This window comes from Eleutherodactylus coqui, chromosome 1, assembly GCF_035609145.1.
Source record: "Eleutherodactylus coqui strain aEleCoq1 chromosome 1, aEleCoq1.hap1, whole genome shotgun sequence".
Taxonomy (NCBI): domain Eukaryota; kingdom Metazoa; phylum Chordata; class Amphibia; order Anura; family Eleutherodactylidae; genus Eleutherodactylus; species Eleutherodactylus coqui.
The window spans coordinates 24,800,242-24,824,961 of record NC_089837.1 but is presented as its reverse complement, the minus strand read 5'-3'; positions in this window follow the sequence as shown (position 1 = coordinate 24,824,961).

Below are 24,720 nucleotides of genomic sequence, written 5' to 3'. Positions count from 1 at the left end.
CTGCGTCAGTACTTAGAAAGGCTAATGGGATGTTATTGGTTTGGGCGTACCTTGCAGCGTGTAAAAGTCTCAGGCAATTATCTTTAGCGTCTCTACCCTTAACAAAACCCGCTTGTTCTGGGTTGATTAATTCTGTGACATGCTTTTCAAGTCTTTTTGTGAGCAGTTTGGCCCAAAGTTTCAAATCAAAATTTATTAGAGATATAGGGCGGTAATTTCCACACTGTTCCGGGTCTTTATTTTCTTTGTGAACTAGTGCAATGTGGGCCTCTTGTGCCTGTTTTGTCAGGGCATTACCTTGTAAAAGTGAGTTACATAATTGGGCTAACCGAGGGGCTAGTGTTCCTCTAAACGATTTATAATAAATAAGTGGGAATCCATCCGGGCCCGGACTTTTCCCAGCCGGGAAAGAGGAAAGCAGGTCCTCCACTTCCTGGGTAGTTACAGGGGCTAAGAGGGCAGAAATTTCGTTACTGGGGATTTTAGGTAAATTTAAGTCCTTTAAGAAGGAGTCAATCCGTGATATAAGATTGGCTTTAGCCAGTGGGGTGGGTGGCTCACGGAGGTTATAAAGGCGGGAGTAAAACTTCTGAAATTGCAGAGCTATTTCTGCTGTAGAGGTGACCTGGAGACCATCCTGTGTTTTAATAGTTTTAATATTATTCCGGGAGTGAGCTTTTTTAATAAGGGCCGAGGTGAACTTGCTGCCTCTATTGCCCTGGGCATAGACAGCATGTTTGAGAAAGAGACATTTCTTGTTAAATTTGGCTTCCAGTAGTAGTTTAAGTTCCTTTCTAAGTGTAGTGAGTTTGTCCTGTGACTCCTTGAGTTCTGAATATTTAGCCTTTTGTTCAAATTTAGCAATTAGCTGTAGTATGTCATCAATCTCTTTCTGTTGTTTTTTTCTGGTTCTAGAGCCCAGGGCAATTAGAAATCCCCTAATAAAGGCCTTATGGGCTTCCCACACTATCGGGAATCGCTGATCCTCTGAAGTATTAATACTAAAGAACTCTTCCAGAGAGTCATTCAGTTGTTTCTTGTCCTCCTCTGAATCAAGAAGGGATGGATTTAATCTCCAGCGCCATTCCTTGGGAGAGGTATCTGGTAGTTTTAGGTCAATATGCACAGGCGCATGATCTGAGACAAGGATAGAGTCTATCTTGGCTCTTTTCGTAATTTGTAGGAGGGAAGGGGAAACGAAGATGTAATCGATGCGATGAAAGGATTTATGGACCGGTGAGTAGAAGGTGTAATCCTTCGTTGTGGGATTCAAGCACCTCCATGCATCAATTACCTCCATCTCCGCCAGGGTGCGGATAAGCTTTCTTATTTTCCTCTGGGGGGTTTGGGACCTACCGGTAGAGGAGTCTAGTAGTGGACTTAAAGCAAGATTCAGGTCACCTCCCAGGAGAATCGGACCAACGGCAAAGTGTTTTAGGGCTTCCAGCTGTCCAATTAACCATGGTATCTGGTCCGTATTGGGGGCGTATAGATTGGCAAGGGTTATTCTTGTGTGATTTAAATATCCCCTCAAGAACAGGACCCTGCCCTCCTGGTCAGAGTGGCGGGCTTCACATGAGAAAGCAACGGTTTTATGCAGGAGGATGGAGACCCCTTTCGAGGCTGAAGTAGGATGGGTGCTGTGATACCCCTGCGGGAACTGTTTGCCCGGGAGGGATAGGTGCCTGTTTCCCCTGAAGTGGGTCTCCTGCAAGAAAACAATCTTAGATCCATACCTCTTTAGGAGAAGAGCAATCTGGTGTCTCTTGGAAGGCGAGTTGATCCCCTTGACGTTTAGTGTTGTACTACGCAGGAGGGTATCCTCGGCAAAGGAGCCCGGCATGCAGTCAGAGTGATCGCCCAAATGTGGAGGGAAAAGGAATAAATTAGCTGTGGTTGGAGTCTATCGGTAGAGAAAGCAATCAGTCCCGCTACGAAGATACAGGGAGTAGGGGGAAGGGTAAGAGGGGTGGGAAGGTACGAGAAGGGAAGAAAGGAGGGGGGGTGGTACAAGAACACTTATACAAAACAATTCAGGTATCTATTATGAATTAAGAAAACAGATAGGGCGAGGTCCAAACACGAGGCCTCGCTCCCGACTGGGGGGGCTAGTTGTCTGAACTTCTACTTCGGAGGACAGACAACCGCGAGAACAGCCTGAACAGTCAGGCGCCCACGAGGTCATATGGGCATAAAGCATAAAAGATAAAAATTAACTTTAAAGTACATCAGCTCTCTGGGGAAAAGGAAAGCAGATCTGTAGAATTACAAACTCCATAACACACACTCTTCAAATTTGGTAGCCAGAAACGGATGCCGCTTCCTGTAAAGCAGAACGCGTGCGGCATCAAGATCAAACAACTCAACTGGGGTGTTTCACCAATACACTGGGTCTTCTCCGAGCAGCCGGAGAGGTCTTCGGGCCCACACAAATGTCTGTGCTATAATGTAACCAAAAATAAATGTGGCTACTCAATTCAAGTGTCCACATTGTGTGGGGGGTCCTTAGACCTCTTCTTTTTCTCTCTCGGCGATTTGGGAGTACCTGACAGCTGCCAGGCTTCCGGGAGAGACAGTTTTGGAAGCTTCGGGAGTTCCGGGAGAGGTAGCCAGCAGGGCAGATCAATAGGTACAATTTGAAGGTGCTCCCAGCATTTGCGTAAGTCGTCTGGCGAACGGATGTTTAGTCGGCGACCATTATGAGTGATGCCAATACCAAACGGGAACAGCCAGGAGTATTTTATTCCCTCCGCCCTCAGAGCCTCCAGCAGGGGGCGTAGAAGGCGACGCTTCGCCAGCGTCGAGGGGGATAAGTCCTGAAATATCTGTATAGTAGAATCTTTGTAGTTCAGGTCTTTATGTGATCTTGCAGCTTTCAAGATGGCTGTGGTGTCTTGAAAAGAGAGTAATCTGCAGATGACATCCCTCGGGGGGTCCGATGAGGAAGGGGGGGGTCTGAGTGCCCTGTGGATGCGCTCTATTGTTATGGATGCCGCTCTCTCCACGCCGAGCAAAGAGCTGAAAATTTCAGTGGCTACTTTTGAAAGGGAGTCGGCGGCCCAAGATTCAAGAATGCCTTTAAAGCGAATATTGCAGCGCCTGCTGCGATTTTCTTGATCTTCCTGCATGATTAGCACTTGATTCATATGGTCATGCTGGTCTTTAAGCACTTTAGCCATAGCTAGTGCATGGGAAGAAATTGCTGCTGAGGAGGACTCCAAGTCCTCTACCCTGCGACCCAGATGCTTCACCTCCTCTTTTATTTCTGCTAGTTCTGACAGAACTGGGTGCAGGGCATTTACAATCAGCTCCTTCATGAAGCCTTTGGTGATGCTTTCACTATCTTCTTCATCAGAAGAGAGCTCTCCCTCCCCCTCCTTACTGTATGTTGCAGCTGCCTCGTGAGCCGGGGCCATCATAGGTGCTGGGTGCGGGGAACGAGCCGCCCGTTCTTTCAAGTACCGCTGCATTCCTGACTGATTTTTCACCGGTCGGGGGGTGCCCAGCTGCTCTGTGCCTTTCTCTCTGCCGGTTTTCCCCATGGCCGCTGATATTAGAAGCTGTAGAGGACCTCTGTGGGCGCCTTGCTGCAGGAGCTCTGGTTTCAAGCAGCCATTAAGCTCTGCAGTCAGGCTCCGCCCCCAAATCAGTCACACTGTTAAGAAAATTGTGGATCAATGTATCAGTTGTTTTTGCTATTAGATTGTAGACTAGGAAGATATAGCATACTGCTAGTATGTAGTGAAGCGGTTAATGAAACCTTTTTCATATACCAGTGAGTGGTTAGGGATAAGATAGAAGTTAAGACAGTCACTCAAAACCCCTCCCTTGCATTCCTTTTCACTGAATTCATAACGGTTTCATTGTATATTATAGTTACAGCTTAAAAGGTGTGAACTTATGTTAAACATTTCAGTTGTAGCTAGAGATGAGCGAGCGTACTCGTCCGAGCTTGATACTCGTTCGAGTATTAGGGTGTTCGAGATGCTCGTTACTTGAGACGAGCACCACGCGATGTTCGAGTTACTTTCACTTTCATCTCTGAGACGTTAGCGCGCTTTTCTGGCCAACAGAAAGACAGGGAAGGCATTACAACTTCCCCCTGCGACGTTCAAGCCCTATACCACCCCCCTGCAGTGAGTGGCTGGCGAGATCAGGTGTCACCCGAGTATATAAATCGGCCCCTCCCGCGGCTCGCCACAGATGCATTCTGACATAGATCAGGGAAAGTGCTGGTGATGCTGCTGCTGCTATAGGGACAGTGTTAGGTGTAATATTAGGCTTCAAGAACCCCAACGGTCCTTCTTAGGGCCACATCTGACCGTGTGCAGTACTGTTGAGGCTGCTTTTAGCAGTGTTGCACAATTTTTTTTTTTTTGTATATCGGGCGTGCAGAGCATTGTGTCCTCAGTCTGCAGTAATTTTACGTAGCATAGGGCCAGTACTAGTGAGGCAGGGACAGTGGGAAAGGTGAAAGAGATATACTGTCTATATAGGCAGTGGGCTTTTTCAAACAAATTTGGGAAAAATACTATATTTGGGCTGCCTGTGACCGTCTTCAGTGTACTGCGTGTCTGCTGGGGGTAGTAGTCCTAATTAATACGCAGCTAAGTGTTACAGCAGGCTTGCGCAAAATTGTTTCCTGGCTCTGCGTTGCCCGTTACATCACCGCTGTCATCCCGTCCAGAGGGAAACAGTATACATAATATACGCTGCCTACAGTATCTGTCTGCTGTATCAGCTCAGCATTTAAAAAAATAGAAGCAAAATACTTAAGGCCTACCACTGGCCTTTGGAAACTTGACTGCTTCTGCGCTGTGAATTCCAGTAGCTGTGTCATACGCACCTACGTCTCGCTACAGGCGTGCGCAAAATTGTTTGCTGGCTCTGCGTTGCCCGTTACATCACCGCCGTCATCGCGCCAGAGGGAAACAGTATACATAATATACGCTGCCTACAGTATCTGACTGCCGTCTCAGCTCAGCATTTAAAAAAATAGAAGCAAAATACTTAAGGCCTACTAGTTGCCTTTGGCCACTTGACTGCTTCTGCACTGTGAATTTCACTAGCTCAGTCATACGCACCTACGTCTCACTACAGGCTTGCGCAAAATTCTTTCCTGGCTCTGCTGTGCGTTCCGTAAGCGAAGTCAGCCTCCAACCACGGGCCAATAAGCGGCATATTTAATTACAGCGTTCTGTTTCTGCTCTACTCGTAATACACCATGCTGAGGGGTAGGGGTAGGCCTAGAGGACGTGGACGCGGGCGAGGACGCGGAGGCCCAAGTCAGGGTGTGCGCACAGGCCAAGCTCCTGGTCAAGGTGTATCGCAGCCAACTGCTGCGGGATTAGGAGAGAGGCAAGTTTCTGGGGTCCCCAGATTCATCTCACAATTAATGGGTCAACGCGGTAGACCTTTATTAGAAAATGAGCAGTGTGAGCAGGTCCTGTCGTGGATGGCAGAAAGTGCATCCAGCAATCTATCGACCACCCAGACTTCTACGCCGTCCACTGCTGCAACTCTGAATCCTCTGGCTGCTGCTCCTCCTTCCTCCCACCCTTCTCACTCCATTACAATGACACATTCTGAGGAGCAGGCAGACTCCCAGGAACTGTTCTCGGGCACCTGCCCAGAATGGGCAGCAATGGTTCCTCTCCCACCGGAGGAGTTTGTCGTGACCGATGCCCAACCTTTGGAAAGTTCCCGGGGACTGGGGGATGAGGCTGGGGACTTCCGGCAACTGTCTCAAGAGCTTTCAGTGGGTGAGGAGGATGATGACGATGAGACACAGCTGTCTATCAGTCAGGTAGTAGTAATTTCAGTAAGTCCGAGGGAGGAGCGCACAGAGGATTCGGAGGAAGAGCAGCTGGACGATGAGGTGACTGACCCCACCTGGTTTGCTAAGCTTACTGAGGACAGGTCTTCAGAGAGGGAGGCAAGTGCAGCAGCAGGGCAGGTTGGAAGAGGCAGTGCGGTGGCCAAGGGTAGAGGCAGGGCCAGACCGAATAATCCACCACCTGTTTCCCAAAGCGCCCCCTCGCGCCATGCCACCCTGCAGAGGCCGAGGTGCTCAAAGGTCTGGCAGTTTTTCACTGAGAGTGCAGACGACCGACGAACTGTGGTGTGCAAGGTTTGTCGCGCCAAGATCAGCCGTGGAGCCACCACCACCAGCCTCACCACCACCAGCATGTGCAGACATATGATGGCCAAGCACCCCACAAGGTGGGATGAAGGCCGTTCACCGCCTCCGGTTTGCACCACTGCCTCTCCCCCTGTGCCCCAACCTGCCACTGAGATCCAACCCCCCTCTCAGGACACAGGCACGACCGTCTTCAGGCCTGCACCCACACCCTCACCTCCGCTGTCCTCGGCCCCATCCAGCAATGTCTCTCAGCGCAGCGTCCAGCCGTCTCTAGCGCAACTGTTTGAGCGCAAGCGCAAGTACGCCGCCACGCACCCGCACGCTCAAGCGTTAAACGTGCACATAGCCAAATTGAACAGCCTGGAGATGCTGCCGTATAGGCTTGTGGAAACGGAGGCTTTCAAAGGTATGATGGCGGTGGCGGCCCCGCGCTACTCGGTTCCCAGTCGCCACTACTTTTCCCAATGTGCCGTCCCAGCCCTGCACGACCACATCTCCCGCAACATTGTACGCGCCCTCACCAACGCGGTTACTGGCAAGGTCCACTTAACAACGGACACGTGGACAAGCACAGGCGGGCAGGGCCACTATATCTCCCTGACGGCACATTGGGTGAATTTAGTGGAGGCTGGGACCGAGTCAGAGCCTGGGACCGCTCACGTCCTACCCACCCCCAGAATTGCGGGCCCTAGCTCGGTGCTGGTATCTGCGGCGGTGTATGCTTCCTCCACTAAACCACCATCCTCCGCCTCCTCCTACGCAACCTCTGTCTCGCAATCAAGATGTGTCAGCAGCAGCACGTCGCCAGCAGTCGGTGTCGCGCGGCGTGGCAGCACAGCGGTGGGCAAGCGTCAGCAGGCCGTGCTGAAACTACTCAGCTTAGGAGAGAAGAGGCACACGGCCCACAAACTGCTGCAGGGTCTGACAGAGCAGACCGACCGCTGGCTTTTGCCGCTGAGCCTCCAACCGGGCATCGTCGTGTGTGACAACGGCCGTAACCTGGTGGCGGCTCTGCAGCTCGGCAGCCTCACGCACGTGCCATGCCTGGCCCACGTCTTTAATTTGGTGGTTCAGCGCTTTCTGAAAAGCTACCCACGCTTGTCAGACCTGCTCGGAAAGGTGCGCTGGCTCAGCGCACATTTCCGCAAGTCCAAGATGGACGCTGCCACCCTGCGCACCCTGCAACATCGGTTTAATCTGCCAGTGCACCGACTGCTGTGCGACGTGCCCACACGGTGGAACTCTACGCTCCACATGTTGGCCAGGCTCTATGAGCAGCGTAGAGCTGTAGTGGAATACCAACTCCAACATGGGCGGCGTAGTGGGAGTCAGCCTCCTCAATTCTTTACAGAAGAGTGGGCCTGGTTGGCAGACATCTGCCAGGTCCTTGGAAAGTTTGAGGAGTCTACCCAGATGGTGAGCGGCGATGCTGCAATCATTAGCGTCACCATTCCTCTGCTATGCCTCTTGAGAAGTTCCCTGCAAAGCATAAAGGCAGACGCTTTGCGCTTGGAAACGGAGGCAGGGGAAGACAGTATGTCGCTGGATAGTCAGAGCACCCTCCTGTCTATATCTCAGCGCGTTGAGGAGGAGGAGGAGGAGGGGGAGAAGCATGTGGAGGAGGGGGAAGAGACAGCTTGGCCCACTGCTGAGGGTACCCATGCTGCTTGCCTGTCATCCTTTCAGCGTGTATGGCCTGAGGAGGAGGAGGATCCTGAAAGTGATCTTCCTAGTGAGGACAGCCATGTGTTGCGTACGGGTACCCTGGCACGCATGGCTGACTTCATGTTAGGATGCCTTTCTCGTGACCCTCGCGTTACACGCATTCTGGCCACTACGGATTACTGGGTGTACACACTGCTCACCCACGGTATGAGCAGAACCTTTCCACTCTCATACCCAAAGAGGAAAGGGGTTGGAGAGTGATGCTATACCACAGGACCCTGGCGGACAAACTGATGGTAAAATTCCCATCCGACAGCGCTAGTGGCCGAAGGCGCAGTTCCGAGGGCCAGGTAGCAGAGGAGGCGCTGAGATCAGGCAGCATGTACAGCACAGGCAGGGGAACACTCTCCAAGGCCTTTGACAGCTTTCTGGCTCCCCAGCAAGACTGTGTCACCGCTCCCCAGTCAAGGCTGAGTCGGCAGGAGCACTGTAAAAGGATGGTGAGGGAGTACGTAGCCGATCGCACGACCGTCCTCCGTGATGCCTCTGCCCCCTACAACTACTGGGTGTCGAAGCTGGACTTGTGGCCTGAACTCGCGCTGTATGCCCTGGAGGTGCTTGCTTGTCCTGCGGCTAGCGTCTTGTCAGAGAGGGTGTTTAGTGCGGCTGGGGGAATCATCACGGATAAGCGTACCCGCCTGTCAACCGACAGTGCCGACAGGCTTACACTCATCAAGATGAACAAAGCCTGGATTTCCCCAGACTTCTCTTCTCCACCAGCGGACAGCAGCGATACCTAAACAATACGTAGGCTGCACCCGCGGATGGAAGCATCGTTCTCTATCACCATCAAAAACGGGGACCTTTTAGCTTCATCAATCTGTGTATTATATTCATCCTCCTCCTCCTGCTCCTCCTCCTGAAACCTGACGTAATCACGCCGAACGGGCAATTTTTCTTAGGCCCACAAGGCTCAGTTATATAATTTTTGTAAACAATTTTTATACGTTTCAATTCTCATTGAAGCGCTGAAACTTGCACCTGAACCAATTTTTATTTTAACTGGGCTGCCTCCAGGCCTAGTTACAAATTAAGCCACATTAACCAAAGCGATTAATGGGTTTCACCTGCCCTCTTGGTTGGGCATGGGCAATTCTTCTGAGGTACATTACTACTGTTGGTACACCAATTTTTTTGGGCCCTCGTCTACAGTGTAATCCTAGTAATTTTTAGCCCACCTGCATTAAACCTGACATTACCACAGCTGTGCTGGGCACTGCAATGGGATACATTTATGTACCGCCTGTGGCTTCCTGGGACCCACCCATGCTGTCGGTCCACACGGAGTTGTAACTGCATGTGTCCACTTCTAAAGAACCCCAGTCTGACTGGGGCATGCAGTGTGGGCCGAAGCCCACCTGCATTAAACCTGACGTTAGCTTTGCTGTCCAGGGCACTGCAATGGGATATATTTATGTTCCGCCGGTGGGTTCCAGGGAGCCACCCATGCTGACGGTCCACACGGAGTTGTAACTGCATGTGTCCACTTCTAAAGAACCCCAGTCTGACTGGGGCATGCAGTGTGGGCCGAAGCCCATCTGCATTAAACATGACATTACCTCAGCTGTGCTGGGCACTGCAATGGGATATATTTATGTACCGCCGGTGGGTTCCAGGGAGCCACCCATGCTGTCGGTCCTACGGAGTTGTAACTGCATGTGTCCACTTCTAAAGTACCCCAGTGTGACTGGGGCATGCAGTGTGGGCCGAAGCCCACCTGCATTAAACCTGACGTTAGCTTTGCTGTCCAGGGCACTGCAATGGGATATATTTATGTACCGCCGGTGGCTTCCTGGGACCCACCCATGCTGTCGGTCCACACGGAGTTGTAACTGCATGTGTCCACTTCTAAAGAACCCCAGTCTGACTGGGGCATGCAGTGTGGGCCGAAGCCCACCTGCATTAAACATGACATTACCTCAGCTGTGCTGGGCACTGCAATGGGATATATTTATGTACCGCCGGTGGGTTCCAGGGAGCCACCCATGCTGTCGGTCCCACGGAGTTGTAACTGCATGTGTCCACTTCTAAAGAACCCCAGTGTGACTGGGGCATGCAGTGTGGGCCGAAGCCCACCTGCATTAAACCTGGCGTTAGCTTTGCTGTCCAGGGCACTGCAATGGGATATATTTATGTACCGCCGGTGGCTTCATGGGACCCACCCATGCTGTCGGTCCACACGGAGTTGTAACTGCATGTGTCCACTTCTAAAGAACCCCAGTCTGACTGGGGCATGCAGTGTGGGCCGAAGCCCACCTGCATTAAACATGCCATTACCTCAGCTGTGCTGGGCACTGCAATGGGATATATTTATGTACCGCCGGTGGGTTCCAGGGAGCCACCCATGCTGTCGGTCCACACGGAGTTGTAACTGCATGTGTCCACTTCTAAAGAACCCCAGTCTGACTGGGGCATGCAGTGTGGGCCGAAGCCCACCTGCATTAAACATGACATTAGCTTTGCTGTCCAGGGCATTGCAATGGGATATATTTATGTACCGCCGGTGGCTTCCTGGGACCCACCCATGCTGTCGGTCCACACGGAGTTGTAACTGCATGTGTCCACTTCTAAAGAACCCCAGTCTGACTGGGGCATGCAGTGTGGGCCGAAGCCCACCTGCATTAAACATGACATTACCTCAGCTGTGCTGGGCACTGCAATGGGATATATTTATGTACCGCCGGTGGGTTCCAGGGAGCCACCAATGCTGTCGGTCCACACGGAGTTGTAACTGCATGTGTCCACTTCTAAAGAACCCCAGTCTGACTGGGGCATGCAGTGTGGGCCGAAGCCCACCTGCATTAAACATGACATTAGCTTTGCTGTCCAGGGCATTGCAATGGGATATATTTATGTACCGCCGGTGGGCTCCAGGGAGCCACCCATGCTGTCGGTCCACACGGACTTCACAATAGGGAGTTGTACCTGCCCGTGTCTGCTTATAAAAAACCCCAGTCTGACTGGGGCATGCAGTGTGGGCCCAAGCCCACCTGCATTTAATCTGACGTTAGCTCTGCTGTCCAGGGCACTGCAATGGGAAACATTTATGTACAGCCGGTGGGTTCCAGGGAGCCACCCATGCTGTGGGTGCACACGGAATTCCCATTGCGGAGTTGTACCTGCCTGTGACTATTTATAAAAAACCCCGGTCTGACTGGGGCATGCAGACACCTTGACAGAATGAATAGTGTGTGGCACATATGTTCCCCATAGCTATGCCCACATGTGCAGCTCCTGATGGAGGTGGCACAGGATTGGATTTCTCATTGCTTCTGTACAGCATTGTGGGCTATCGCCCCGCCCGTTCTAAAGAGGGTCGCTGCCTAGCCGTGCCAACCCTCTGCAGTGTGTGCCTGCGGTTCCTGCTCATGGCAGACACACTTATAAATAGACATGAGGGTGGTGTGGCATGAGGGCAGCTGAAGGCTGCGCTGGGACACTTTGGTATGCGCTGTGGACACTGGGTCGTGCGGGGGGGGGGGGGTAGGGGGGCAGCATGTAACCCAGGAGAAGTGGCAGCGGAGTGTCATGCAGGCAGTGATTGTGCTTTCTTGGAGGTAGTGTAGTGCTTAGCTAAGGTATGCATTGCTAATGAGGGGTTTCAGAAGTAAAAATTGTTGGGAGGGGGGGGCCCACTCTTGCCGCTATTGTGGCTTAATAGTGGGACCTGGGAACTTGAGATGCAGTTGCTGTGTCGTTCCCATCACTTTCTTGAATTGCCCAGATTTTCACAAATGAAAACCTTAGCGAGCATTGGCGATATACAAAAATGCTCGAGTCCCCCATTGACTTCAATGGGGTTCGTTACTCGAAACGAACCCTTGAGCATCGCGAAAATTTCATTTCGAGTAACGAGCACCCGAGCATTTTGGTGCTCGCTCATCTCTATTATCCAATCCTCACACAAGCGTCAGAGGCGGAGCTTCCACCATAAAACAGTTACAAAGCGCCCCCCGAACAACGAACAATGCCTCAACTTCCCACCTAAGGGAACCCCTACTTCCCGCTAGCACTCCTACTGATTACCTTCACACGAACTTGTAACACCATAGACGACGCATTGACAAGACCTTCAAAGTGACAATTCTATATAATGGCCTCCTAGAAGGGTGATCCGAGAGCCGGGCCCCATCGCACGACAAGCTATGTTTCTCATCCCATCCCAGAATGGGGAAAAACAGCAGGAAGAGGAGCAACGACACAATCGGCACACCACGTCCAAATAAGAGACAATCTGACATGCAAAAATTCTTCAAGGAAAGAGTTTTGAAATCCCCTTGTCCTCCTAGTAAAAAATCGTTGAACCTAGCAGCCTCGACCCTCCCAGGCGGGGAGAGAGAGGACAATGCTTCATCGGATGGAGAAGAAAGTGAGCAACTCTCTAGAAGCTTTATGAGGGACTTGATCACCAACTTGTTAAGGCCTATTAGATCTGACCTCTCAGAGATAAAGGAGGACCTCAAAGCCATGGGGAAAAGGGTCGATGTTCTAGCATCTGTATCCTCAAGTTTTACCATGCATGCAACAGTACTTACGCAAATGGTCCAAGAACATCACCACCAGCTGAATCGTACTCTTATCCTACAAGAAGATATCAAGGACCGCAACAGGCGCAACAATATCAGAATCAAAGGCCTCCCAGAATCAAGGTGTAGCAGAAGTGCTACCTAAAATTGCTACCGAACTGTTCATCGCACTACTGGAAGGGAAAGAGCCCCTCGCATCTCGATTGAACGCATCCATAGATCACTGAGACCCCCGACCTCAGGGTCAGACCCACACAGGGATGTTATTTGTAAATGATTGTCCTATCCAGATGCGCAAGCAATACTAGAAGCCTCTAGGTCCAACAAGGAGCTAAAATATGAAGGTACATCCATACAATTGTTTCAAGACCTCGCTCCGTCGACTCTCGCCAAGCACCGCCTTCTGAGACCCCTGCTAGAAGTCCTCCGGACTAAGGACATTAGATACTCCTGGCTCTTCCCCTTTGGGCTAGGAATCAACCTGAAAGGCCGTAGAATAAATGCCCAGACTCCGGAAGACCTCAACAAATGCTGGCAACTCTTGGATATAGAGCCAATCGAAATACCCTGCTGGCTCCCACTACCAGAACTCCCAGTGCTCACTGCACTGCCCACGGCTATGTCCGACCTGCCATCAGGGCACTCTTGGTCACCCAGAGAGAAAAAAAAGAAAAACAAGGACAACGCCTCGTATGATGACACCTGAGAGGGAATAGGAGCGGGTTGAATCCGAAGGCTTTACAACAAAAATTGATGGACGGCAATCTGCCAACATGCTCCAGTTGAAGTTTTGAGTTAATAATTAATGACTGTACATCTCTCTCTCATTCTCTCCCCTTACCCCCTGTTTTCTGATTCTCATATGTTGTTGCCCCCCTGTTCCTGCACAATTTGCATATGTGATGGGGCCTGACCTCATGGGTCACGTCTATCTTAAACGGTTACTATTGTTAAAAACCTTTTGTTGACTAATCCCTAAGCTGAGTCCTGGTGGAGGCCTCGCCTGCATTCCTTCTGCACTTACCCTTTTGGGTGAGGAGAGCGCGATCGACGTCTTCCGCTTGACCCAGTTGAGCCCTCCTCGAGGGTTCTCCTACCCCCCATTCCTTAACTACACTCTCCCTCACCCCCCTTACTTTGTCCTCTCTCTCCCTGTCCACCTGCTTCCCTACCCCCCTCCTCTCCACCCGGCCCGGGTGGCTCCGGGGTCCTACATCAGACAATCCAACTGAAACCTAAGCTGTTACACGTATTTCCCTCGCCCTCCTCAGTGATTGGTAGACGTCTCATTATCTCTCTATACTTCCTCGGTTTTACAGGTCCGGTTCGAGATCGTCGGTCCCGTGACCAGCATGACTTCCATTCGTCTCACGTCGTTCAACGCCCGGGGTCTCAACTCTCCACGCAAAAGACACAGTGTCCCGCATCTACTCAAGAAATGTAAGACAAAAATTTTATTACTCCAAGAAACCCACTTCAAAAAAGACAGGCAGTTCGCTCTCCCGGGGCTGGGGTTCCAACAATATTTCCACAACACACACCCCACCACTGCTGCCAAGGGTATCACTACAGCATTTCACAAATCAATCCCCTTTAAACTAGACTCACGTCTACAAGACGAGGAGGGTAGAATGCTCTTCCTAAGGGGCTCAATCAACAATACAAAATTGACAATCGCAAACCTCTATGCCCCAAACTCAGATCAAATCCCTTGGCTAGTTAAACAACTTGAAACTCTTAAACACTTCGCCATAGGTCACATTATACTAGGAGGGGACTTGAATGTTACCCTCTGCCCCCTGATGGACTCCTCGAGAGGGTGCTCACAAATCTCCCAGATAAAACTGAAACGTCTGTCTCGCTCTATGCGGGAACTCGAAGTTCTGGATGCCTGGCGCTCCCTCCACCCCTCCACCAAGGATTTCTCCCATTTCTCCAGGTTCACTCCTCCTTCCAAAGACTAGACTAGTTTCTCATCTCCTCAAGCTTAGTTACCCACCTGAGCAAAGCTAGTATTGACCATGACCCGGTCCACATCGACGTTAATCTACCGCACTTTACACTGGGTGAGTGGAGATGGCGCTAGAATGACTCTCTCCTGGACCCCCCAGATGAGAAAGCTAAAATAGGTGACCTCTTAGAGGAATATTTCAAAAACAACTCCGAAGGGGATGCAGGACTGCCGGCGGTCTGGGATGCGCACAAGGCTTTTGTTAGAGGCCTCCTGATAGCACTGGGCACGAGGGTCAAAAAGCAAAATCAAAGAAAATTAGACAACCTACTTACCCCAATAACTAAACTGGAACAAGTAGCTAAACAGGCACAGATTTAAAAAAATCTAGACGAATTAACTGCATTAAGGCACTCGCTCAAATGTCACTTATCAGACAAATTCAACAAGAAACATATGTATCTCAAACAAGCCTCCTACACCCATGGCAACCTAGGCAGCAAACTTATCACCTCTCTCCTGAAAAAGACTAAGATGAGAAACGCCATCCTCACCATAAAAACGCAGTCCGGCTCCCAGGTCTCCTCTACCTCGGAGATAGCGAGGGAGTTCCAAATAATCTATTCTAAGCTGTACAACCTAAAAGAATAGGAGTGTCCAATCCCCCATCAGACTTTTAGCGACAGAATAGACGCTTTTCTGAAATCTCTTAATCTCCCGATTCTAAATAACACAGATGCGGCCTCCCTGCTGTTCCCAATCACGGAGAAAGAGGTGGAGGAGGTCCTCGACTCCTTCCCACAGGGCAAAAGCCCGGGGCCCGACGGACTCTCAGTGGCCTACTATAAAGCCTTTAAAACGCAACTAATCCCTAGACTCTCAAATACGCTTAATGCACTCTTGAAGGGATCCGACCTCCCGAGACAGGCCCAAGAAGCGCATATCACCCTCATTTAAAAGAAGGTAAAGACCCCATGCAATGCAGCAGTTATAGGCCGATATCCCTCATCAACCTCGATGTAAAGATCTGGGCCTAAGTATTAGCCAAAAGGCTAGGCGAATTTATTCCCACATTGAGAGGGAAGAGGAAATTGCCTTAGACTACTACACGCCATCAAATATGCCCAAACCAGCAAAACCCCTGTAGCCTTGGTAAGCACCGACGCCGAGAAGGCCTTTGACAGGGTAGACTGGACCTTCATGGGGAGAACATTACTCCGCTTTAATCTACCTCAGCCCTTCGTCTCAGCGATACTCACTCTGTATTCCCAACCACACGCCAGACTTAAAATAAACAAATCACTCTCACCAACTTTTGAGATCAAAAACGGGACGCTTCAAGGCTGTCCCCTGTCCCCTATACTTTTCATCCTCACCATAGAACCCCTGTTACAATGGGTTAGACAAGACCCAGTAGTGGAGGGACTAAGGGTCCTCTCGAGTATCCTATCGGCTGCCGCATTCGCAGACGACATCACGTTTGTGATCACCAAGCCAGAGAGAAGCCTTCCTAGATTGACTTCAATTTTGAGAGACTTGACGGTGCACTCTCAAATTTTTAGGTCAATTTCACTAAATTCACGATACTCAACATTTCAATCCCAGAGGCCCATTGTGGACTGCTGAGAGAGGGCTCCCCCTTTGCTTGGTCCGAGACAGTGACAGACAATCTAGGGATAAAAGTCACAAAAAAGACCGATGACCTCTATGAGCACAACTTTCACCCGCTTTTAGCCCAAATTAAAACGTTGCTATACGGATGGCCTGCACGGGCTTCGTGTGGAAGCAAAAGAGACCTAGACTGGCTTACAATCTAATGGTTAAAAGTAGATCGGAGGGGGGTATGGACCTACCATGCATTCAGGATTACTATCAGGCGATCCAGCTCAGCTATTGGGCGGATCTGACACAATCAACAAGAGTCCCCTTGGTGCGAGATCTCGCGCTGGCCTCACACAGAGATTCCCATCTGGAAGACTTATGGCTCCCCAAAAAGAGCCTCTACCGAGCAAGGGGTTTCAACACCCTCCTCAGAGGCCCTTGTGAGACTTGGGATAAACTTAAAGACTCACTGGCCCCAACCCCCTCCCCACTGACACCCGCCCGAAGCCTGAGCAGACTGCTGGTGACCCCCCCAGACTCAGGTTCCCTAAGCCTATGGAAGCGACTCCAGGGAAGTAGGTTGGGAGATATCCAGGCTCAGGTGCATAAGACACCAGAAGATATCTTAAAAACTCTGGCCCCAAATGTCACCTTTTCGTTCCTGCAACTAGTGCACCTGAGGAAAGTAGTGAGTGACTTTCTATCTAAATTCAAATCATCTAGACCAAAGACAAAATTGGAAACGGCCCTGAAAGAAGACAGACCCGGTTCTAAAAAAACTTGCTTACATTAGAAGGAATTTAGTAGCCCCACTACTATTCATCAAACCAATCTTCCTAACTAAATCAATTTGTCTATAGCGGACACTAAGTTAATCCTAAAGCTGGCCTACGGCCTGTCCATATGTGTCTTGATGCAAGAAAGCCACTATAAATTATTAGTCCTGTGGTACAAAACACCTCAATGGCTCTATGACTGCGAATTAGCTCCCCACGATAAGTGCTGGAGATGTAACACTGCAATGGGCTCGTTCCTTCATATCTGGTGGGAATGTCCCGGGATCTCTGGGTTCTGGAGGGAGGTCGAGGAAGACCTGAGAGCCCTTTCTCCCAATATAGTAATCTCCCCTGAAATCATCTTTCTTTGGAGGCCTCGACAAACTTTTACCCCTTCAGAAACAAATTGTTAGCATTTGCTATAGATGCTGCTAAAGCACTGATTCCCCTACACTGACTCCAACAAAACCCTCCCTCAACCAATGGAGAGAAAAGGTTGACATGATTTGCAGCCTGGAAGAGCTAACAAGCTGGGATAGCGGTACGCACAAAGATTTCATTCTAGCATGGCACCCTTGGAGGGAGTTGAGGAAAGTACACTAGAGAGTTTCTTAGCGCTAGACCCTTACTGGAGAGGAGACTGCCCGTCGTGTCCCCGGTAGAGCGACATGGCCTGCCGGAGCTGCAGTGGGCCCTGGGCGTTGGACGACGAAAATGAACCCACAAGGCTGACAAGGTAACATAACACTGGTGAAGACGTAATGAGCGCCTCCTAAGAACTTATTGCTAAATCCCCCCCCCCTATTCCCCATCCCCCTCTCTCACCCCCCTACCTCTAAATCTATACCCCCCCACCCATCCTTCCCCACCAACTGCAGCCCCCCCCCCCCCCTGCACCCCTCACATCTGCCCTGTTCTTCATCTTGATCTTTCAGGTTCTAAGATAGCTAGATTGATAAGATGCAATGCTGGGTTTGCTACAACCCCGAGATGATTCCGCAATTATATGTTTAGTTGCATTAAGTTATCGAGTTAAGGGATATGCTTCCTGCATTGTGCACATTTTGATTATTATATTAAAAAAGAAAATCCTAATAAAATTGATTTAAAAAAAAATACAGAAAATACAGACAAAATGGTGAACCTCTCAGCCATCTAGCACAGGGCCAAGCAAAGTAAATATACAGCGCTTGGTCCTGAGCTTTAATCTCCGCTGATAGCAAAAATACGGTGCGGCACTAAAGCCTCTGTTCCTGCAATCAAGCAGGAGCAGGTCAGAATCTCGACTGTTAGTCACAGCTGAGTGAGAAACAGATTTTAACCACTTCTGCTTTCTTCTCCTTTCCCAGGTACATAGCATGCAATGAGTGCTATGTACTAAGAAGTGAAAGTGGAAGTGTTTCTTCCACTATGCGACCTCGCGATCACGTGACCGCTGGGAGACCCCTGTTACAGCAGAGCTGCAAGGTCCTATAAGACCCTTATCAGCTTTGCCAGTGACTATAGTCACACTAGGGGAATTTTTTTCCCCTGTAACTGGAGCTCCTATGGATGCCCCAGCTACAAATGAAAAATGTGAAATTTAAACAAAAGACTATGTGAATGATCCACAGAGGTCTTATATGATGTCATGAGGGACATAGATGGTAAAAAAAAATAGCTACAGAAATAAGTAAAAAAATTACAGAATAAAATAAAAATATATAAATAAAAAAGAAAATGACCCAAAACCGTCGCTGTATGCACCCTGTAATTAAAAACTATACATATTATATATCAAAGCATCCAAAACAGAATGAAGAATCCATTCCCCTACTTTATTTTAGCATAAATTTACTAATGTAAAAATAACAACTATAAACTTTTTTTGAATTTTACCACCAAAAAAAGGAAAAGTCAGAAGAAATATACCGTATATAAAAAATAGTCCAAAATGTCACAAAAAAATGCAGCAAAAATAATTTTGGTAGCTCAAGGTAAAAAATAGGGCAGTAAAACACCACCTGGGTAAAATCCCTAAAAAGTGTCTGGTTCTTTAGGTACAAAACAGCCTTACATTACAAATCAGTAATTTTCCCTTGTATAAGGGCGCCCACCCACTGGCGTTTGCGATTTTCGTGCGTGAAAAACGCAGCGTTTTCCGCGGCATTTTCACGGCTTTTTCGCGCCTTTTCCGTTAATTTCCATTGACATTCGTGAGTGCATTAAGAGAAAAATAAGGACACATATGCAACTGACAGTTCCTATGTTAAAAATTGCAACGGACTGAAAAACAAAACGCAAGTGGACAGGAACACATTCAATTCTAATTGCTCTTCAGAAAAAACGCAAAGGAAAAAAATTTGCCAGTGGGTGGGAGCCCTTACACTGCTGGCTTAGGGCTCCCACCCACTGGCGATTTTTTTCCTTTGCGTTTTGCGTTTTTTCTGAAGAGCAATTAGAATTGAATGTGTTCCTGTCCACTTGCGTTTTTTTTTTTCAGTCCGTTGCAATTTTTAACATAGGAACTGTCAGTTGCATATGTGTCCTTATTTTTCTCTTAATGCACCCATGAATGTCAATGGAAATTAACGGAAAAGGCGCGAAAAAGCCGCGAAAAACGCGCGGAAATCGCTGCGTTTTTCACGCACGAAAATCGCAAACGCCAGTGGGTGGGCGCCCTTACCCGTATTTCATATGTGGGGCTCCAAAATGGTCCTTTATTTGCACTGCTCTGACCCCATGAAGCAACACCAACCATTATAGAGCCCCTGATTCCTTCATCCCTCCATTGACTGTATTTCTTTCTTTTCCTGTAGGTAGGTATGCAGCCATATTGCAACCTAACCGTTTCTTCTCACTGAAGATGTCTGTGTTTCAAAGCAACTCTTAGGGCGCCCACCCACTGGCGTTTGCGATTTTCGTGCGTGAAAACGCAGCGTTTTCCGCGTGTTTTTAGCGCTTTTTCCGTGCGTTTTTCGCGGCATTTTCGCGGCTTTTTCGCGCCTTTTACGTTAATTTCCATTGACATTCATGGGTGCATTAAGAGAAAAATAAGGACACATATGCAACTGACAGTTCCTATGTTAAAAATTGCAACGGACCGAAAAAAAAACGCCAGTGGACAGGAACACATTCAATACTAATTGCTCTTGAGAAAAAACGCAAAACGCAAAGGAAAAAAAATCGCCAGTGGGTGGGCGCCCTTAAAAGTAAAGGGTCCTATTCTCTATCCATTGTAAGGACAGTCTTGCCATCCCCAACCCACACACTGTGGGCTACAAGTTCTGAGAAGTGTAGGATCGACATCCCGTAGATGCCTCAATTCCATCTGTTGTAAGTGCTGCCCTGCCATTTGCTCCATGCAGGCTCATTGCACTCTCTGATGAGGTGGCTGTATAGAGGGAAGGATCAGCAGCTTCTACTGGCCACCCGCATGCTTCTCCTGTGAAACTGTACACAGCAAGAGCAGGCAAAATTAATTAACCACTATTAATTGAGCTACTATTCTACAGAAGTACCAGGTGCCAGATGACTGTTCGGCGTGCTGCATTTGTTTAGCATGCTGAACATTTGGCTGCTTATGCGATATGAGTAGCTAATTGCTTTCTACATATTAGCCTAGAGGTTCTACAATGACTACGTTGCATGCCATTATAATACAGATACGACCTGTTATATCTGTATGTTCTTTCTGGTTTCTGTAGCTTTCTTTTGGGGTAAGAAATCAGTTACATTCTGAAGATACTTCAACATCTGACTCCTGAGTTTGGCTGTTCTGTAGATCAGATAGGAGGAATGTAGAGCTGGGAGAAAGTCTAACACAATAAAAAGCAATCAAAGTAGAACGCAATGCAAAATGTAATAAGCAATATAAAATAAATGGCTGACGTAGTACATATCTAACATTATGAAAGTGAAGGACATAACTTTCATTACTGAGTAATATGTCTCCAAATTGATGGATAGACTGCTTATCTTCATCTTTGTGTGATAATTAGAGATGAGCGAACGTACTCGTCCGAGCTTGATGCTTGTTCGAGTATTAGCGTGTTCGAGATGCTCGTTATTCGAAACGAGCACCACGCGATGTTCGAGTTACTTTCACTTTCATCTCTGAGACGTTAGCACGCTTTTCTGGCCAATAGAAAGACAGGGAAGGCATTACAACTTCCCCCTGCGACGTTCAAGCCCTATACCACCCCCCTGCAGTGAGTGGCTGGCGAGATCAGGTGTCACCCGAGTATATAAATCGGCCCCTCCCGCGGCTCGCCACAGATGCATTCTGACATTGTTCAGGGAAAGTGCTGTCTTGCTGGAGCTGCTATAGGGAGAGTGTTAGGATTGATTTTAGGCTTCAAGAACCCCAACGGTCCTTCTTAGGGCCACATCTGACCGTGTGCAGTACTGTGGAGGCTGCTTTTTGCAGTGTTGCACAATTTTTTTTTTTTTGTATATCGGCCGTGCAGAGCATTACGTCCAGAGCATTGCGTCCTGCAGTAATTTTACATAGTCCAGGGCCAGTAGTGGTGAGGCAGGGACAGAAGACATATACAGTCTATATAGGCAGTGGGCTTTTCCAAAAACATTTGGGAAAAAAAAATCTATTTGGGCTGCCTGTGACCGTCCTCAGTGTACTGCGTGTCTGCTGGGGGTAGTTGTCCTAATTGATACGCAGCCAGCTAAGTGTTACAGCAGGCTTGCGCAAAATTCTTTCCTGGCTCTGTGTTGGCTGTTACATCACCGCTGTATTCCTGTCCACAGTGAAACAGTCTGCAGTAATTTTACATAGTCCAGGGCCAGTAGTGGTGACGCAGGGACAGAAGACATATACAGTCTATATAGGCAGTGGGCTTTTCCAAAAACATTTGGGAAAAAAAATCTATTTGGGCTGCCTGTGACCGTCCTCAGTGTACTGGGTCTCTGCTGGGGGTAGTTGTCCTAATTGATACGCAGCCAGCTAAGTGTTACAGCAGGCTTGCGCAAAATTCTTTCCTGGCTCTACTGTGCGTTCCATAAGCGAAGTCAGCCTCCAACCACAGGCCAATAAGCGGCACATTTAATTACAGCGTTCTGTTTCTGCACTACTGGTAATACAGCATGCTGAGGGATAGGGGTAGGCCTAGAGGACGTGGACGCGGGCGAGGACGCGGAGGCCCAAGTCAGGGTGTGGGCACAGGCTGAGCTCCTGATCCAGGTGTATCGCAGCTGACTGCTGCGGGATGAGAAGAGAGAGGCACGTTTCTGGCGTCCCCACATTCATAGCACAATTAATGGGTCCACGCGGTAGACCTTTATTAGAAAATGAGCAGTGTGAGCAGGTCCTGTCGTGGATGGCAGAAAGTGCATCCAGCAATCTATCGACCACCCAGAGTTCTGCGCCGTCCACTGCTGCAACTCTGAATCCTCTGGCTGCTGCTCCTCCTTCCTCCCAGCCTCCTCACTCCATAACAATGACACATTCTGAGGAGCAGGCAGACTCCCAGGAACTGTTCTTGGGCCCCTGCCCAGAATGGGCAGCAATGGTTCTGAATCCTCTCCCACTGGAGGCGTTTGTCGTGACCGATGCCCAACCTTTGGAAAGTTCCCTGGGTCCGGGAGATGAGGCTGGGGACTTCCGGCAACTGTCTCAAGAGCTTTCAGTGGGTGAGGAGGACGATGACGATGAGACACAGTTGTCTATCAGTGAGGTAGTAGTAAGGGCAGTAAGTCCGAGGGAGGAGCGCACAGAGGATTCGGAGGAAGAGCAGCAGAACGATGAGGTGACTGACCCCACCTGGTTTGCTACGCCTACTGAGGACAGGTCTTCAGAGGGGAAGGCAAGGGAAGCAGCAGGGCAGGTTGGAAGAGGCAGTGCGGTGGCCAGGGGTAGAGGCAGGGCCAGACCGAATAATCCACCAACTGTTTCCCAAAGCGCCCCCTCGCGCCATGCCACCCTGCAAAGGCCGAGGTGCTCAAAGGTCTGGCAGTTTTTCACTGAGAGTGCAGACGCCCGACGAACAGTGGTGTGCAACCTGTGTCGCACCAAGATCAGCCGGGGAGCCACCACCACCAGCCTCACCACCACCAGCATGCGCAGACATATGATGGCAAAGCACCCCACAAGGTGGGACGAAGGCCGTTCACCGCCTCAGGTTTGCACCGCTGCCTCTCCCCCTGTGCCCCAACCTGCCACTGAGATCCAACCCACCTCTCAGGACACAGGCACTACCGTCTCCTGGCCTGCACTCACACCCTCACCTCCGCTGTCCTCGGCCCCATCCACCAATGTCTGTCAGCGCAGCGTGCAGCCGTCGCTAGCGCAACTGTTTGAGCGCAAGCGCAAGTATGCCGCCACGCACCCGCACACTCAAGCGTTAAACGTGCACATAGCCAAATTTGTCAGCCTGGAGATGCTGCCGTATAGGGTTGTGGAAACGGAGGCTTTCAAAGGTATGATGGCGGCGGCGGCCCCGCGCTACTCAGTTCCCAGTCGCCACTACTTTTCCCGATGTGCCGTCCCAGCCCTGCACGACCACGTCTCCCGCAACATTGTACGCGCCCTCACCAACGCGGTTACTGCCAAGGTCCACTTAACAACGGACACGTGGACAAGCACAGGCAGGCAGGGCCACTATATCTCCCTGACGGCACATTGGGTGAATTTAGTGGAGGCTGGGACCGAGTCAGAGCCTGGGACCGCTCACGTCCTGCCCACCCCCAGAATTGCGGGCCCCAGCTCGGTGGTGGTATCTGCGGCGGTGTATGCTTCCTCCACTAAACCACCCTCCTCCTCCGCAACCTCTAACTCGCAATCAAGATTTATTAGCAGCAGCACGTCGGCAGCAGTCGGTGTCGCGCGGTGTGGCAGCACAGCGGTGGGCAAGCGTCAGCAGGCGTGCTGAAACTACTCAGCTTAGGAGATAAGAGGCACACGGCCCACGGACTGCTGCAGGGTCTGACAGAGCAGACCGACCGCTGGCTTGCGCCGCTGAGCCTCCAACCGGGCATGGTCGTGTGTGACAACGGCCGTAACCTGGTGGCGGCTCTGCAGCTCGGCAGCCTCACGCACGTGCCATGCCTGGCCCACGTCTTTAATTTGGTGGTTCAGCGCTTTCTGAAAAGCTACCCACGCTTGTCAGGCCTGCTCGGAAAGGTGTGCCGGCTCTGCTCACGTTTCCGCAAGTCCCGCACGGACGCTGCCACCCTGCGCACCCTGCAACATCGGTTTAATCTGCCAGTGCACCGACTGCTGTGCGACGTGCCCACACGGTGGAACTCTACGCTCCACATGTTGGCCAGGCTCTATGAGCAGCGTAGAGCTATAGTGGAATACCAACTCCAACATGGGCGGCGCAGTGGGAGTCAGCCTCCTCAATTCTTTACAGAAGAGTGGGCCTGGTTGGCAGACATCTGCCATGTCCTTGGAAACTTTGAGGAGTCTACCCAGATGGTGAGCGGCGATGCTGCAATCATTAGCGTCACCATTCCTCTGCTATGCCTCTTGAGAAGTTCCCTGCAAAGCATAAAGGCAGACGCTTTGCGCTCGGAAACAGAGGCGGGGGAAGACAGTATGTCGCTGGATAGTCAGAGCACCCTCCTGTCTATATCTCAGCGCGTTGTGGAGGAGGAGGAGGAGCATGAGGAGGGGGAAGAGACAGCTTGGCCCACTGCTGAGGGTACCCATGCTGCTTACCTGTCATCCTTTCAGCGTGTATGGCCTGAGGAGGAGGAGGAGGATCCTGAAAGTGATCTTCCTAGTGAGGACAGCCATGTGTTGCGTACAGGTACCCTGGCACACATGGCGGACTTCATGTTAGGATGCCTTTCTCGTGACCCTCGCGTTACATGCATTCTGGCCACTACGGATTACTGGGTGTACACACTGCTCGACCCACGGTATAAGGAGAACCTTTCCACTCTCATACCCGAAGAGGAAAGGGGTTCGAGAGTGATGCTATACCACAGGACCCTGGCGGACAAGCTGATGGTAAAATTCCCATCCGACAGCGCTAGTGGCAGAAGGCGCAGTTCCGAGGG